The 17,649-nt window shown below is 49.4% G+C and overlaps 1 protein-coding gene and 1 pseudogene across 1 annotated transcript in view; both read right to left on the bottom strand.

Moving 5' to 3' along the window:
- Positions 1-17,649, bottom strand: part of NTSR1 (neurotensin receptor 1) — a 93,639-nt gene that overhangs the window by 39,095 nt on the left and 36,895 nt on the right. The gene's annotated exons all lie outside the window — the stretch shown is intronic.
- Positions 10,138-10,996, bottom strand: LOC143836478 (small nuclear ribonucleoprotein F-like; annotated as a pseudogene).

The raw sequence follows: 17,649 nt of genomic DNA, 5'->3' as shown, positions 1-17,649 counted from the left end.
TTTTTATGAATGTCGAGGCAGTTCTCACTGCTCCTGACATTTGAAAACTTTGGATGCGGCAAATTGGGGGGCTCCTTCCCCCTTTTTCTTGGCTTTTCTTTTGTGTACAGAGGGGCGGGGGGGGGGGAGGGAGGGAGAAATCTCAGCAGATGGCTGCTGTCTTGTCAAAGGCACATCATCGTTGGCAGAGTGGAGCTCCCAAGTGAGGGGCGATGGGTTTCCTTTGCTCCTTGCTGCTAATGCTGTCGCCAAAAGAGAGGACAAGTCCTACTAGATATGTCTACTCTTTATCATAGAATCCTAGAGTGGGAAGGGGCCACACAGGCCATCTAGTCCCACCCCCTGCTCAGTGCAGGACCAGCCTCAAGCATCCAGGAGAAGGATCTGTCCAGCTGCTGCTTGAAGGCGGCCAGTGAGGGGGAGCTTCCCACCTCCTTGGAAGAAAAAGAAGAGTTGGTTCTTATATGCCGCTTTTCTCTACCCGAAGGAGGCTCAAAGCGGCTTACAGTCGCCTTCCCTTCCTCTCCCTACAACAGACACCCTGTGAGGGAGGTGAGGCTGAGAGAGCCCTGATATTCCTGCTGAGTCAGAACAGCTTCATCAGTGCCCTGGCGAGCCGAAGGCCACTCAGCTGGCTGCATGTGGGGGAGCGCAGAATCGAACCTAGCTCGCCAGATTAGAGGTCTGCACTCCTAACCACGACACCAAACTGGCTCTTTGGAGGGTGGACTGCATAGCATTAGACTCCACTGAGGTCCGTCCCCCCCAAATCCCACCCACTCCCAGCTCCACCCCCCAATCTATCCAGGAATTTCCCAAACGAGAGCTGGTAACCCTATATTTTGGCTATTCATACTTCAATCGATACCAGATGCCATATTATTTTGAGAGTATTGCTGTTTCTATTGGAGATCCCCCCCCCCTGCAAGAATGAGTTCACTTCTGCTTGTGGTCTTGCTCGAATGATTTTCTGGCTAAGAAAGGGCATCTAGAGTTTGGGTCAGCGATAGCTCTTCTGTAGAAACCACCTGAGCCAGTCTTCCTGTTCTGGACAATTGATGTGGATGTGAGACGAAAATTTCAGGATCCTCATCTGAATAAGAAGCCTGCACACTCTTCTAATTATCATTTAATCACCCTGTCAACAGACCTGGATATTAACATTACATGAGACTTGTGCAGGCATATAGATGGTGCAATTAAACATCATTTGTTTTTAATGAATATCGAAGAGCAAGAACTTGCTGCTATATTGCTGTCGTTCACTGCCTGAACAGCCTATTGGCTTGAAGGCCTAGGTGAGATCTCTATTAGCCAGAAGGCATAGATGGAATGCTCTGTCTTGTGCGGTGATGCTCTGTGTTCTTGGTGCTGGGGTGGGGGGCAACCGTAAGAGGGCTCCTGGAGTTCAGTCCCCACTGGTGTTCCTCCTGATGGCCCCTGAGTTTGGACCACTTTGTGACACAGAATGTTGGACAGGAGGGGCCACTGGCTTGATCCAACATGGCTTCTCTTATGCTCTTCTGTCTGGGCGGTATTCTTGGTGCTTGGGGAGAAACAGGGGGAGGGCTTCTGGAGTTCTGGACCCACTGGTGGATCCCCTGATGCCCCCTGGGTTTTGCCCACTGTGTTGGACTGGATGGGCCATTGACCTGATCCAACATGGCTTCTCTTATGTTCTTCTGTCTGGGGCAATTATACTCTGTATCCTTGGTGCTATGAAAGCTAAGAGTGAGAGGGCTTCTGGAGTTCTGGCCCTGCTGGTGGACCTCCCGATGGCCCCTGGGTTGACACAGGCCACTGTGTGACACAGAGTGTTGGACTGGATGGGCCATTGGCCTGATCCAACATGGCTTCTCTTATGTTCTTATGTCTGGGGCAGGGATGCTCTGTATTCTTGGTGCTTGGGGGGGGGGCAATAGTAGGAGGTACTTGGGGGGGGGCAACCGTGGGAGGGCCTCTGGAGTTCTGGCCCTGCTGGTGGACTTCCACCACACTGTTTCCACAACCCAGCCAGGGATCCCCTATCTTATACATTTTACATCACACTGTTATTACCCGAATTGAATACTTTACGCTTCTCCCTATGAAAATTCCATTTGTTGTCCACCCTCAAATGCCTTACGCGATATTCAACCCCCTCCAAAGCACGTTTAAAACGGCCTTGAAAAAGAAAGATTCAGCAGCATTATCTTTTCACAGTGGAGAGAGCGGCGAAGACTGCAGGCATTCAGGCTCCCTCACGCTTGGGGGTTAAGAGGCTGCTTCTGAAAGAATGGCCTTAATGGCCCAAATGGGCCAGACGTTTGGACGAAGCAGAGCGAATGCGCTAATGAGCCCCATCAACTCAGGGCTGGAACCGAGAAGAGAGGGTTCATTGTCAAAGGCCATGTAACCTCGAAAGGAGGAGATGCCTGCTGGGCAGATTCCTTTCCAAGCTTCAGGGAGATATGAAAAGACCGCTGAGCATCCGCTGGAATCCGAGGCAAGCGTTGCCAATCCAGGATGAATATCTGTCCAGCCACTACTTGAAGACTGCCAGTGAGGGGGAGCTCCCCACCTCCTTAGGCAGCCCATTCCACTGCTGAGCTATACTCCTAGAATCCTAGAGTGGGAAGGGGCCATACGGGCTATCTAGTCCACCCCCTGCTCAATGCAGGATCAGCCTCCAGCATCCAGGAGAAGGATCTGTCCAGCCGCTGCTTGAAGACTGCCAGTGAGGGGGAGCTCCCCACCTCCTTAGGCAGCCCCTTCCACTGCTGAGCTAGACTCCTAGAATCCTAGAGTGGGAAGGGGCCATACGGGCTATCTAGTCCACCCCCTGCTCAATGCAGGATCAGCCTCCAGCATCCAGGAGAAGGATCTGTCCAGCTACTGCTTGAAGATCGCCAGTGGTGGTGGTGGTGGTGGGGGGGTTCACCACCTCCTGAGGCAGTTGCTTGCATAGCTGAAGTACTCTGACTGTGAAACCCCCCTCCAGCGAGTCCCATTCTACATGTAGTTTAAACCCATGGATTTGTGTCCTCTCCTCTGCTGCCAACAGGAACCTTTGCCTGCCCTCCTCTAAGCGATAACCTTTCAGATCCTTCAAGACAGCCTTCCGGTCCCTTCTCGACCTCCTCTTCTCCAGGCTGAACATTCCCAGGTCCCTCAGCCTTCCCTCCTAGGGCTTGGTCCCCAGGCCCTGGATCATCCTCTTTGCTCTCCTCTGCCCCCTCTCAATTTTACCCATATCCTTTTGAGGTGGGGCCTCCAGAACTGCACACAGGGCTCCAGGTGGGGTCTGGCCAATGCGATATACATCACACTCTCAGTCTGGCCTACCTCTTGAGTTGCCAACCTTCAGGTGGTGCTCAGAGATCTCACAGGAATGTAACCGATCTCCAGGTGACGGGATCCATTCGCCTAGACAAAATGGCAGTGATGGAAGACAGATTCGATGGCCGTCGAACTCACTGAAGGCCCTTCCCTCCCTAAATGTCCACATTTCTAGCTGGCAACTTCCCCTGCCTCACAGGGTTGTTGTTAGGAGGAAATGGAGGAGGAGACAAGTGGGATATAAATGAACAGACAAACAAATGCAAAAAATAAATGACTGCAGGTGTTGACCAGTCACAGTCCTAGGATGCCAACCTCTTCCAGGCTAGGACTAGATGATGAAGAAGGGTTGTTTTTATACCCTGCTGTTGATTCCCGAAGGAATCTCAAAGTGGTTTACGATTCCCCTCCCTTCCTCTCACCAGACACCCTGTGAGGTCGGTGGGGCTGAGCTTATTCTAAGAGAACTGCTCTTTGAGAACTGCTCTATCAGGACTGTGACTGGCGCAAGGACACCCAGTTGGCTGCATATGGAGTAGGAGCGGGGAATCAAATCTGGCTCTTAATCACGACACTAAACCACTATCAATCAGATTTGGACTCGTGGGTTATCCTACCGAAAAGCCTGGGAACCGCTTCTTTCGCGCATGGATATACTCATGCGTCTCTCTCTTATCCCCCTTCTCTTTGATTTTGCAGTCCGTGGCTCTTTGTTGTCCCAGGGAAGTGCCTCTCGGTCGCCCATGCCAAGGGTTGTTATTTTTCTCGCCTTTCCGAGTCAGTTCCCCAGGTTTCTTTCTCCATCCCTGCATGACCGCGGCCCTCGCCCGAGAATCCCCGACATTTCTCCGCCCTGGAACGCTGCCCTCCCAAGGGATGAAACAGATTTAACCCCATGGCGAGTGGACTCGCTGGACCGCCGTCTTGTGACCCACACGGCAGGCTTGCCCGTAGCTAGAAAGATGCACTGCCTTCGTAAAGGGAGGATGTGGAGCAGAAACCCCCAGTGCGAGGAACATAACAATAGAGAAACAAAGGAAGCGAACAGACCTTCCTTCTGCCCCCCCCTCCCTGGGGGGAACATCATCTTTAATGTATTTACACAAAGCCCATACCATTACCACAGGAGCCTGCCCTTCTGTCATTAAAAATGTACCGCCTGCCTCGAGCGACCGTCCGGGGCTAACTTCCGTCTGCTAGGTCTTCCGGGATCGTACTGAAGGGGGGGTATCAGAACGAATCAGACGCTCGCCCTCAGAGGAGATGGCCTCCTCCGCCTCAACGCAGGGGTGGTCCAAAGAGAAGGGATTCCCCCCCTCTCCTGCTAGACGGAGATCCTCTCGAACATTAGCAATGGGGGAGAAAGGGGCAGTCTCATTATGCAAGCACAACCCCGTCGATGTCTTGCTTGTGCGCTGCACAAGGCCCATCCTTTAGCTTTACTGGAGGAGGATGCGCATTTAAGGTCTTTTGCATCTGCTATGCGCATCTATCGCTCAATTCTGCATTCTGTTGCTGAGGCTTTGGGTGAGGAAGGAGGAACGCTTAAGCCGATCACACACCCACAGATTGTGAGGCAGATTGGAAGTGGGTGGTCAGAAGGGACTGCGTCTGAGCTAGGCTCTTGCGGCCCTTTCTTGCAAGCCCGGGGAAATGCCGATCGCCACTTTGGGGTCGGGAAGGCGAATTTTCTCCAGGCCAGATTGGCCAGGGATTCTGGTATTTTTGGGAGGGGGCCTCATCTGGGCATCTGGCTCACGGTGGGCAGCCAGGGAATTGTGAGTTTCCTGCATTCGGCAGGGGGTTGGACTAGATGACCGTGGAGTTCCCTTCCGACTCCATGATTGTATGATGACAAAAAAATGCCGAACATCCCTGTGACAAGTGAGACTGTCGGTTCGTTCAGCCTAGAGTTCTTTGCCCAAAATGGCAGAAGCTCCCCCTGGGTCTCAGAGAAATGTCTTTCTCTCCCATCAGGCTAGGCTTAAAGATCCGCAGGGCCTTAGCAGAACATAACTGGAGAGCCAGTTTGGTGTAGTGGTTAGGAGTGCGGACTTCTAATCTGGCATGCCAGGTTCGATTCTGCGCTCCCCCACATGCTGCCAGCTGGGTGGCCTTGGGCTCGCCACGGCACTGATAAAACTGTTCTGACTGAGCAGTGATATCAGCGCTCTCTCAGCCTCACCCATCCCACAGGGTGTCTGTTGTGGGGAGAGGAAAGGGAAGGCAACTGTAAGCCGCGTTGAGACTCCTTCGGGTAGGGAAAAGCAGCATATAAGAACCAACTCTTCTTCTTCTTCTTCTTCTTCTTCTTCTTCTTCTTCTTCTTCTTCTTCAAGCAACTGACAGCTTGGCCTTGCTGAAAACATTTCCCAAACCTTGGTGGGATGTGCAAACCCAATGCCCCAATATCTTAGGGGCCTTTCACACTACTGTGGCTTGCTTGCTTGCTTATTTGTTTGTTTGTTTGTTTGTTTATATACCGCTGCTTTGAAATGTCTCGCAGTGGTTTACAAAAATCCGTTAAATACAATAAAACCCATTAAAACTTAAGGTAAAACACTATATCAAGATGGTGGATAATAAATATATAGCCCACTCCCCTCCCCCTGTTCATCAAGGGTTTATCACTCTTCAACTGGGAGCGAGGGACTTAGTTGTTCTCAGCTAGAGATCCTCAGCTGACAATGCCAGCAACCGCTCTGGCCTCAACCATAAGCCAGGCGGAAGAGCTCCATCTTGCAGGCCCTGTGGAAAGCTGACAAATCCCACAGGGCCCGTAGCTCTTCCGGGAGCTCATTCCATCAGGTTGGGGTCAGGGCCGAAAAAGCCCTGGCCCTGGTTGAGGCCAGGCGTATCTCCTGGGGGGCCTGGGACCACTAGTAAATTCATACCCACAGAGCGAAGATCCCTGCAGGGGGAATAAGAAGATAAACAGTCCCACAGATAAGCAGGACCCAGGCCATGTAAAAGCCTTAAAGGTTCATACCAAAACCTTGTGGTCCACATGTGTGCTCAGTGAGCAATGTGCATGCTCAGTTATTAACAGAGCATGTGTATCACCCTTTTTCCTTACTTGCTGACCACAAGTCGCATAAATAACAATCACAATGGAAAGGTCTCCTAACTGTACACCACGGCACGGCCCTTGGAACTTGCCATCCAGATCTGGTTCAAGGTTTGGTTTTGACCTTTAAGGCCCTTCGTGGTCTGGGGCTCACATAGCTGTGGGACCACCTGTCACCCTATGCCTCTTGCAGAGCTGTACGCTCTGTGGGCACCGACTTGCTGGTTGTTTCCGGCACCAGAGAAGCACGCCTGGCCTCAACCAGGGCCAGGGCCTCTTTGGGCCTGGCCCCTACCTGGTGGAATGAGCTCCCGGTAGAGCTGTGGGCCCTGCACGATCTTTTGGCATTCCGTAGTGCAAGGGCAGTCAAACTGCGGCCCTCCAGAAGTCCATGGACTACAATTCCCATGAGCCCCTGCCAGTTAATAACTGAATTGTAGTCCATGGACGTCTGGAGGGCCGCAGTTGGACTACCTCTGCCGTAGGGTCTGCAAGATGGAGCTCTTCTGCCAGATTTGCGGTTGACGCCAGGGCAGCGAGGAAGATGCTTTAGGATGCTTAGGATGCTGATCCTGCGTTGAGCAGGGGGTTGGACTAGATGGCCTGTGTGGCCCCTTCCAACTCTATGGTTCTATGATTCTATGATCCTGCGTTGAGCAGGGGGTTGGACTAGATGGCCTGTGTGGCCCCTTCCAACTCTATGATTCTGTGATTCTAAGATCTGATTGGGGTTTTCCCCACGCTAGGCAGTATTGAGACATCTGTTATCTACGGCACCCCTCTTCACACTCCCTGTATTAGATTTTTTTGGGGGGTGGGATGGGAGACTGAGCAATACCACCATGTTTGTTCTGGTTTTCTAGTTGTTCTGGTTTTCTTTTATACATCCTTGGAGTGTTTTGATGGGGTTTTATTGGGGTTTTAGCATGGACAATTTGCAACCCGCCACGAGCCGGTCTCGGGAGTGGCGGGAAATAAATGTTAATAATAATAATAATAATAATAATAATAATAATAATAATAATAATAATAATAATATCACCCACCAAATGCTTAACAAATTTTAAAAACAAATTTATCAACTCCCACCCATTCAGGAAACCATCCAGAAACCCCAGGTGTTCACGAAACTCTGGTTGAAAAAGCCTGCCCGAAACACAGATATCCAAGTTTTCAGTCCACTCAATCACAGCTGGGGACAGGAAAAACAGCTCTGTCACACCTCCCCGGAAAGCACGACGCTCACATTCCCGTGACAGATGGGAAAGGGTACGGCCGGTTACAAGCTGGCTTGATGGCTCATTCCACCACTACCTGAGAGGCAGATTACAGATTCTCTAAGCCGATACAGAAATGAGGATGACGCTTTCAGCCAATCGCAATGGCCGGAGTGTCTTACATTAGCATATTAGACCGACGCACCGTGAAACCCTGGTCTATTTGATTGATACCTACAGGATTACAGGGCAGCGATAAGATTTTGACTCGAGCACGTTCTGTAATTGAATCTACCCACACGAGAGATTGCAACCACCACTTTTATTGCCCGGACCTGTTTTTATTGCCTCGGCAACCTCGTTATCGGCAAAATCCGTTCATTCCGGGCTGCACCCGTTCAGCATCCGCGGCGTCATTTTGAGACAGACGGTTTCGGTATCAAGCAATTACATCTCTGCTTAACGCCATCGATTGGTGAAGGAAATTAAAACCACAGACGAGTCACGTTTACCAGGAGAGGGGAAAAAAATCCCCGTGTCCCGTCACATTGGCCCACGTTTCAAATCACGGCCCAACGATTCAATTTGCATGAAAGCGAAATTATCCCGATGGATCCTCTGTGCCAGAAAGAACGCTCACCCCTCACCTGCCCACCACATTTTGCCATCTGAACAGAAGAAAGGGGGTCTGGAAGATGCAGGGTGGAGATAAAACAAAGTCTGTCTCAAAGAAGGAGCTGGTGGGTTCTCCTTCTTTGGGAGTTTTTAAGCAGGGGCCAGATAGCCATCTCACAGAATTGCTGATTCTGTGAACGCAGGCAGATTGTGAGGGGGTGGGCAGAAGGAATTGTATCTGAGCTTGACTCTTACAGCATGCCCAGGGAAATGCCGATCGCCACTTTTGAGCCAGAAGGCAAATTTCCTCCAAACCAGACTGACCAGGAATTCTGGGATTTTTTCGGGAGGGAGGGCATTTGGGCATGGAAATAGGGTCACTGTGGATGGGCAGGTCCTTGAGAATTTCCTGCATTCTTCAGGGCAGTGGTTCTCAACCTTCCTAATGCTGCGACCCTTTAATCCAGTTCCTCTTGTTGTGGTGACCCCCAACCATAAAACTATGCAAGTGTTCTTTCATAGAAATTAAACCGAAACTGACCAATGGCGTGAAGATCCATTGTTCACGGATCGTATATAAATTGGGTTTTTTTTCAGGGTTTCTCAGTTCAGTTCTGCCTCTTGCCCCAAACAGAGAGAAACAGACCTATCCACTGGCAATATGATAAATAAAAGAAAGAAAAATGTCCTATTTTTGTAGTTTTCCTTGTTTCTTTATTCTTTAGGACTTCTGCCAAAACGGAATCTGGGGAATATACGTTTTCAGTGGGATTCTTTCATCAGGGACAAGTCCTTATATATATTAATAGTATAATACTGGCCACAGGCTCACATAGGTATGGGGATAAAGGTAAAGGTAAAGGTATCCCCCGTGCAAGCACCGAGTCCTGTCTGACCCTTGGGGTGATGCCCTCCAGCGTTTTCATGGCAGACTCAATACGGGGTGGTTTGCCAGTGCCTTCCCCAGTCATTACCGTTTACCCCCCAGCAGCAAGCTGGGTACTCATTTTACCGACCTCGGAAGGATGGAAGGCTGAGTCGACCTTGAGCCGGCTGCTGGGATTGAACTCCCAGCCTTATGGGCAAAGCTTTCAGACAGCTGCCTTACCACTCTGCGCCACAAGAGGCTCTAGGTATGGGGATACCAGTCTGTATTGACACGTTTCCCTTTTCCCACCAAGCTGCACCGTCATCTGGAGCTCCTGCCGGGAGGCTGCTCTGTGCTGGAGGAACTGCTGGATCAGCTGGTGGCCAAACCTGAGCGCCTGCAGGAAGAGCAGCAACAGTGGCCGTGCCCCCCCCGCCAAGCTGCTCGCCCTACCACGACCCCTGTGAAAGGGTCGTTCGACCCCCGGGTTGAGAACCACTGCTTCAGGGGATTGGACTAGATGACCCTGGAGGTCCCTTCCAGCTCTAGGATTCTAGGATTCTAAGGGAAAGCCGGCTCTGCTGTCGTTCTAATGTGCATTTCACATTCATCTCCCCGTGCGAGGAGAGAAAGAGACTAAAAGCTATGACAAAACATCTGAGGGAAAGGGGAGAGGACAAGATTGCCTCCGACATCCCGAGCCACACATCCCGTCTTGGGGAAGGAGCTAGCCTGCTCTGCTCGATGGCAAATGGGCCTGCCATTTTGTTATTCATAGGTTATTAAATATGGATGTTGCCGCGGAGGCTCACGCTTTGGTGAACAGACGTCCAAGATGCTGGGGACGATTTCTGGGTATCTCTGAGTCAGCCACGGCAGAAAGTTAATAGTGTTGCTCAGGTGGGACTTTCTAGGAGATTTAGGGAGGGCAGAGTTTGGGGATGGAAGGGTGTAATAACTTAAATCATCGAGTCTCCCCACTCTGGAACACCTCCCCCTCCAGTGTATATCCACATAAAGGAGCCTTTTAAAAAAAGTTTCCAACAATTAGTTTATTCTCTTATTTCTCCATCTTTTTCCTCTTCCTCCACGCCCATTATATAAAGAACGTTATTACACCAGGGCTGATTCTGCACTTAGTTTGTTTATTCCAGTGTGGATCCTGCTGAATTCAGATCAATTTGAACTCGGGTCTTCCTCTATCCCCCTCCCCCCCATTGAAACAGAAAGTGTTCTGCATGTGATTAGGGAAACTCAGAGCGGAGAGGGAAGGCAAGTGCAGCAGGAGTCTTTTTCTTTCTTTTCTTGAATGGGGGGGGGGGGATTGGAGACAGCAGAGGATGGGGAATAAATCCAAGAGGCAAATCTCTGCTGAGAGAAGTTAGGGTTTCTGGAGCGCAGTCACTTTAAGACAAGCCTTGCAACTGGAAACCAGGAAGTCTTTGAACTGATGCCCTGGCCAATTGGGAAGACTCCTTTGCTACAGCATTGGAGGCAGGAAGTTAATTTGCAAAAAGCAGAAATCTGCACATTTACTGATGCCGAGTTTTAAAATATCAATGGTTATATCCACTTCTGGATATCGCAGGGAAAAGGTAGGGTCACTCCGGATCAATCATGCATGTTGCAGAGAGAAAATTTAAAGCACTGATAATCAAAGTGGGAATTGAATTCGGTGTAGACGGCAGGGATTCAGTAGGAGTGGGTTAAAAGCCCCGTGCAGACTACACCCTGATCAGAACTTCACCAAGGTGTCCCAATAACACACCATCAATATATTCTTCTGTATTTGCAAGCTGCTTGTTCATGTTGCCATTGACTGAAATCAGGTAGCCCTCGTATCCCATCCCCCACTTCAGCTTCACCAATCACAGGCTTCCCAGTCTGCTTCGGATCGAGAAGCAAACTCATGGCAACCCGACCCAGCAGGAGACAACCGTAACAACAAGTGTCCAAAGGGAAAGGCCAGGAGGAACCAGAAAAACACCCTGGTGTGCTGTAACTGCGATTCTTAAACATTTCCACCAAGCTAGGCCAACACTACTAGAGATCCATCACTGAGCACCACCCTCTTGCAGTGTGGGCTCCACATTTCATTTAATATTCTGTTTCAACTATGGAGTCTGCAGAGGCTTTCTCTGCCTTTGTTCGCAGGCAGGATGGCAAAAATCTCACCCTTTTATCCCAGCTGGAAAAGAGCAATTGTGTATCTGTGACAGGCAATTGTGTATCTGTGATGTCTGCTGTGTTGGAAAAGGGAAGATCTGTAGTGGGCATGATTCAAAAGGCTATGGAAAATATTCCACAGGGGGCGCCAGAGGAGATGTGTAGTTAGTATCTTTAGATCAGGAACTTCCTGATATTTGTCAAAGAATCTCCAGTCTACTGATTGTGTCATTGGCGACTTCCCGCATACTTCCTCCTGGCTTGCCTCCTGAACAGACTGAAGGAATGTCGAACGGAACAGTTAGACAGTTAGGAATCTCTCTCTCTCTTCTCTCTTTCCATGCAAAGTTGTTTCCCTTCTTAATAAAGTTATTTTATTCTTTTAAGCTCGGGATCCTGTTTGTAAATTTAAACTCTGCCGACAAGCTGGACTCCCAGTCACGGGCTTCCATTTCATGTCTAGTTGGACCTCAGATAAGTCGCACTAGAATGCTTCCAATTAAGGGGGCAAGGATGTCCGCAAAGGTCGCATTGGGTCGATGCGGGGAATTAATCTGCTTAATGACATGAGAAGCCTCGTCGATCCACAGCGGGGGACAGGGTTGCAGTTCTGTAAATTGCCACGACGTGGGAAGAAAAGAAGCCCCGACAGCGAAATTAATTAGATTGGAGAAATCATCCAATAACGTGAAATCTCAGAAATGTCATCAGTCAGGGAAATGAGGTAGAAGTGTTTCATTAGAAACTCAATTTGCGCTTTATTGAGATGTATATTCTGCAGGTATGCCAGATACAGGTTGATTCTGACTGCAAAGGCAGGATTTGGACAAAACCCTCACTGTTTTGCCTCATGCATTTGCTTTTGCTACAGCTTTATTTTTTCTTGAGGGGGAAAAAAACGAGCAGAAGTTCTTGGGATTTCAAAATTAAATGCAATCAGACCATGGATCCATCCAGTCCAGCGTCCTGTCTCACAAGGTGGCCACTTTGGGGGCAGCCAAAGAGCATAGATGCCAAAGCTTCCATCAGATTGGTTCTTGGTCAGGGCTTGGTTCTTGTCTGCCCAGGGAAATGCCAATTGCCAGTTTGGGGCCAGGAGCTGAATTTCCTCCAGGCCAGACTGGCATGGGATTCTGGTTTTTTTTTGAGGGGGGGGAATCATCTGGCCAAGAAATTGGGAGCACTGTGAGAAGGTAGGTAGTTGTGAATTCCCTGCATTGTGCAGGGGGTTGGACTAGATGACCCTGGAGATCCCTTTCAACTCTGATTTTCTGATTCTCTGATTCTATACACCTGTCAACCTGAATTCTATGGCAGTTTCCCTGCTGAGGCCTCTTCCCTCTCCACATCCAACCCCCCCAGCCCCCTCCCCAAATCTCCCAACCCAGAGCTGCAACCCTAATTCGTTTCTGACCTTTGTGATATTCGACGAGGCTTACCAGCCCAGCTGATATTCAGAGGGCATTATTTCAGGTTGCTCTCTGGAGAAAGAATTTCTAAATTTTAAAGGCCATTGAACTCACTTCCAAAGCAATATGTACAAAACGAGGCTGCTATTCTAGCGGATTGCTTTGGGTCATTCAGCGGCCACACCATCTCCCTACGGGGACTGTGAACTGCACCCATTTTTCTTTTAAGGATAAGAGCCCCCGAGATTGTCTCGGTGGCTGGATTCTCGTTCGGCTCAGATAATTAACAGATAGTTAAAACAGGTGTCAGGACAGGGTGGAGACTGAAAGAACCTGAAGCTCTAAGCAAAAATTAGACATTTTTTTCCTGGCTGACTTTGGAAGTCCACCTGGTGTCTATTTTCAGCTTAATTTGTGCAGTTTGGCTAAAAAAAACCACACACACACACACACATGCTTTTGAGACAAACATAAAAGGACCCGAATCTTCATTTAACCCTGGTAGCAATGAGGCATTACGTGAAAGATGAGGGAGAAGAGGAGAATATATACTCTGAGTTCTTGCCCAGCCTGTGGAGGATATCTGGGATCAAGAATCTCTACTGTGCTAATTGTTTAACATGGGGAATTCGCTGCCACAAGAAGTGGTACAACAACAACAATATCTATTTACGGTCATTCAGACCAAATTTCAAATATTGTAATCAGAAGAAGTGGTAATGGGGACAAGCATAGCTAGCTTCAACAGGGCCGGTTTAAGGATTTTTGGGGTCCGAAGCACCAGAACCAGCAGAGACCTAGCAGAGTACAACTGGTGCTGTTTTCATAGAATCATAGAATCAAAGAGTTGGAAGGTGCCATAGAGGCCATCTAGTCCAACCCCCCGCTCTACGCAGGATCAGCCCAGAGTATCCTAATGCATCCAAGAAAAGTGTGTATCCAACCTTTGCTTGAAGACTGCCAGTGAGGGGGAGCTCACCACCTCCTTAGGCAGCCTATTCCACTGCTGAACTACTCTGACTGTGAAAATTGTTTTCCTGATATCTAGCCTATATCGTTGTGCTTGAAGTTTAAAACCATTACCTGTCCTCTCCTCTGCAGCCAACAAAAACAGCATCCTGCCCTCCTCCAAGTGACAACCTTTCAAATACTTAAAGAGGGCTATCATGTCCCCTCTCAACCTCCTCTTCTCCAGGCTGAACATTCCCCAGTCCCTCAGCCTTTCCTCATAGGGCTTTGTCCAGGCCCCAGATCATCTTTGCTGCTCTCCTCTGCACCCACTCCCCTCTGCACCGTCTCCATTCCCCCTTGTCTTTTTTGAAGTGATGGAAGGGCTAATCCTGCGTTGAGCAGGGGGTTGGACTAGATGGCCTGTATGGCCCCTTCCAACTCTATGATTCTATGATTCAATGAAGGCCATCTTGTTCCACCCTCCCCGCCCCCCCGACTTTTGCCACCAGCTGGCAAACCCTAGGGACAGAGTCTAAGCTAATTAATTCCCAAAGAAGGAACATACTGGGAGCCTAAGAAAACAGCACCTTAAGTGATGGATTGCTTTATTAGAATGCACTGCCCTTGAAATATATTTCATTCTGCCCCGGAAACGGGCCTCTACTTTCCCAGGAGCATTTCTGCCACAGGTAAAAGTATAAAGAACAGCTGGTAAGCCTGTGAGCGCGAGAGACGGAATCGAGGGAAAGTTCTGCCAAATTTCGAGCCAGCCTCTGTAGCGGGCTTCTGCCTTTGACAGGAGCTTGAAGAGAGGCCAGGAGCAGCTGATATTTACCTCCAAGCTGTGACAAGCCACCCGCTGATATCAAAGAGTCAACGGCATGCCCCATAGCTTTTTTGGGTTGCCAAGCAGGCAATGGGACAGTGAGGTGGCTTTATGATTCTGGGCTTAAAATGTTTTATGGAGATATGTGCATTCACATGCATGCTTGGGGGGGGGGGGAAGGAATTGGGCCGGGGGACGCCTTGGTTTGGCTTGCTTAATTGAAAGGGTACAGAGGAGAGCGACGAAGATGATCTGGGGCCAAGGGACCAAGCCCTATGAAGATAAGTTGAGGGACTTGGGAATGTTCAGCCTGGAGAAAAGGAAGTTGAGAGGGGACATGATAGCCCTCTTTAAGTATTTGAAAGGTTGTCACTTGGAGGAGGGCAGGAGGCTGTTTCTGTTGGCTGGAGAGGAGAGGACACGCAGTAATGGGTTTAAACTTCAAGTACAACGATATAGGCTAGATATCAGGAAAAACATTTTCACAGTCAGAGTAGTTCAGCAGTGGAATAGGCTGCCTCAGGAGGTGGTGAGCTCCCCCTCACTGGCAGTCTTCAAGCAAAGGCTGGATACACACTTCTCTTGGATGCTTTAGGATGCTTAGGGCTGATCCTGCGTAGAGCAGGGGGTTGGACTAGATGGCCTGTATGGCCCCTTCCAACTCTATGGTTCTATGATTCTAATTTCATTTGGCGGAGATCGGCTATGTCAGTGTTAAATCCGAGCCCTGTCGGAACTAGCTCATTTCCTCAGGGCTTGTCAAATGGAGCTCTTCCGTTAGGCCTTTGGTGGGAACCAAAGACAAATAACTTCTACCAATTTTATGGCCCCACCCATCCATCTACAAGTTACCATTACTGACCGGTTGGAAGAAGCTCCAAATTCTTGCCAGGCCCCTGCCAGCTCTGAGAACAGAAATGCCCCTGCTGACTTTAACCTGCTTGTGTTAACAAAATTTTAATTTATTTCAAGCTTAAATGTTACTCTGTTGTAACTTATTGCATTAAACCACTATATAGGACACCGCCCTGTGCTGGCTCACTGGCTAGAGAAGTCCTATAGAAGTCAAATAAATAAATCTCAAATGAGGTTTGCCAGGAGGGCTGGGGGTGGGAACATGGGAGAAGAAGAAGAAGACGAGCTGGTTCTTATGTGCCTCTTTCCCCTACCCGAAGGAGGCTCAAAGCAGCTTACAGTCGCCTTCCCTTTCCTCTCCCCACAACAGACACCCTGTGAGGGAGGGGAGGCTAAGAGAACCCAGATATTACTGAAGAAGGATAAGTGTTGTTTCATATATGCTGCTTTTCTCTACCCAAGGGAGGCTCAAAGCAGCTTACAGTCGCCTTCCCTTTCCTCTCCCCACAACAGACACCCTGTGGGGTGGGTGAGGCTGAGAGAGCCCTGATATCACTGCTCGGTCAGAACAGCTTTATCAGTGCTGTGGTGAGCCCAAGGTCACCCAGCTGGTTGCATGTGGGGGAGCACAGAATCGAAACTGGTATGCCAGATTAGAAGTCCGCACTCCTAACCACTATACCAAACTGGCTCTCGGGGAGAGTGTGCAATTTCACTGACAGGTACCAGGAGTTTAAAAGTTTCTTTGGGTCCATCTCTCCCAGTATCCCCTCTTCCAACAGTGCTAAGATCTAGTAGCTGGAATTTGCTTAGGTTCTCTGGCCCCAAAGAGGTGAAATGGGCCTCAGCCAGGGCTAGGGCCTTCTCAGTCCCGGCTCTGGCTTGGTGAGATGTTAGATTAAGTTCAGGGCCTTGTGGGATCTTAATGAGTTCCGTAGAGCTGTTCTGCCAGGCCTACGATTGAGGCCAGAAATAACATCAAGAAGATTCTGGCCTCCCTGTTCGAAAAGCCACCTGTTGGTAACATCTAATGTGCTCCATTCCTCCACCCCCAGCAGAAATCCATTTCTTTATTTAAGAAGAGGTGGCCATAGGTTTTTACAATTGAATTGTTTTTTTTTATACCTAAATTTAAATTTTAAAACTGAAATTATATTTAACTACTGTGTATCTTTGTTGAAGGCCGGTCTGAGCACAAAACTAACAACATTACATTAAACAAAAATTCTAATTTAAAAAGGGTAGCTCTAGGAACTTGTCCATTGGGGGACAAAGAAGAAGGGGACAACAGAGAATGAGGTGGCTGGATGGAGTCACTGAAGCAGTCGGTGCAAACTTAAATGGACTCCGGGGAATGGTAGAGGACAGGAAGGCCTGGAGGATCATTGTCCATGGGGTCGCGATGGGTCGGACACGACTTCGCACCTAACAACAACAACAAGCTCTAGGAATCTTCAGAAACTCTATGGTAAAACCTGGTCACGAAATAGAATTAACATCATTTGCCCTCAATCCCTGCTGATGATCAGCTGGCCAGCGGGAGGACCTACTGGCAGTCGGGGAGGCCTACCTCAAGGTCTCAGTGTGGCATGTGCTGGAAGTGACATCATCACGTTACTGGCACTCTGGTGTTTGGGCAAAAACTCAATGGTAAAAATGGCTTCTACCACAGAGTTTTTTGCCCAAATACCAGAGTGCCCCCACGCTGCCATGCCGCACCAGGTGTCCTGAACCAGCCTAACCCAACACAGTGCTTCAGTATGTAATTTAACGCAAATTCTAGGAGAGTAATGTTGAAGTTCAGGCACATAACAAATCCATTTCTATTTCAGACTTCGGCGCTCTTCCCGGGGCAAACCCTCGCAGTCCCTGTCCCTTGCAATACGGTGACCTGGTTGTTTGGTGGTTCCCTGATTCTCAATGCCACGACAGTGTCTGAAACTGATGCGCAAACGGAAGAGGAATGGCCCGCCCGCCCGCCCACCCGTCTGTGTTCTGAGAGTATCAGTTGCCACTTGTGATACATCCTCCCCGCAGGGCTCGGGAAATATCTGCATCTTCCAGGTATCACCCTTGTCGAGAAGATTAGTCATCCTTAAAAACCAGCTGCTTTCCAGCAAACGGATTAAGTTTCTCCTGCTGGGCACAGGATGTTTGGACAACTGTGGAAGAAGACTGATGAAATGCGCCTGTGGTTTCTTGCGCGGTTCGTTCCCCTTGCCATCTCCCCCCAGCAGCACCCCCTTGGGTAGTTTAGATTAAGATGTCGATCCCTGAAGTGTTTCCTTCTCTGCCCCTCGGAGACTTTACAGGCCTCTGTTCTGTGAGATGCTGCTGGGGGCGCATGTGAGTGCTCC

The sequence above is a fragment of the Paroedura picta genome, chromosome 4 (genome assembly GCF_049243985.1).
Source record: "Paroedura picta isolate Pp20150507F chromosome 4, Ppicta_v3.0, whole genome shotgun sequence".
Classification (NCBI taxonomy): domain Eukaryota; kingdom Metazoa; phylum Chordata; class Lepidosauria; order Squamata; family Gekkonidae; genus Paroedura; species Paroedura picta.
Note: the sequence above shows the minus strand (reverse complement) of the source record. Positions and strands in the feature narration are given on the sequence as shown.